Here is a 695-nt window from a genome sequence, read left to right as displayed (position 1 = left end):
GCCTGAATCTTACGACTGGCTGGCAAATTCTTTGACTGATTCCGTTAAGTGAGATGACGAACACCATGCTACTAATGGAATTGATGCACAGCATATTTGAAAGTACGTCGGGAGGGCGTGGGTGTCCCACTAGTCCCACCCAGGGACCAGGGCGGGAACGCGGGCCAGCCCAGTCAGGATGGAACTCGGCATCCTCCTGACGCGAGGCGCCTGCCTCCTTCCCGGAATCGGCGTCTCGGGCGCGACGTGACTAAACCTCGGGCAGGGCCCGGAGGGCGCGGCGGACCCAGGGGCACGGAGGGTGTGGGACGCGAGTCATAGGCCCTCCGAGGCCGGCGCTCCCAGCCGCAGGGGAGACCGGAAAGGGGCCAGGACCTTCCGGTCGCCTCTACCCGCAACCCGCCCCAAACCCGCCGCTGGAGAGCCTGGCTGACGTGGCGCGCACGCGCCCCCTCCCCGTCCTGGGGAGGGGGCTGCAGGGAGGGAGGGAGCGCGGCGCGCCAGGGCTACCAGGAAGCCCCGGAGAGGCCCAGGTCCAGCTGGGCGCCTCAGCTCCGGGCCTAGCGGACCCGCCGCGCACTCAGCCCCGCCCAGCGCCGCGCGCGGCAGGGGCGGGGCCTCTGAGCTGGCCCACGCAGATTTGTCCAGCTTGGTCAGGGGCGTGGACGCCGCGGCCAGCCCCGCCCCTCCGCCCC

This window comes from Oryctolagus cuniculus, chromosome 2 (genome assembly GCF_964237555.1).
Source record: "Oryctolagus cuniculus chromosome 2, mOryCun1.1, whole genome shotgun sequence".
NCBI lineage: Eukaryota > Metazoa > Chordata > Mammalia > Lagomorpha > Leporidae > Oryctolagus > Oryctolagus cuniculus.
The sequence above is the reverse complement of the archived record's forward strand: the minus strand, read 5'-3'. Positions refer to the sequence as shown.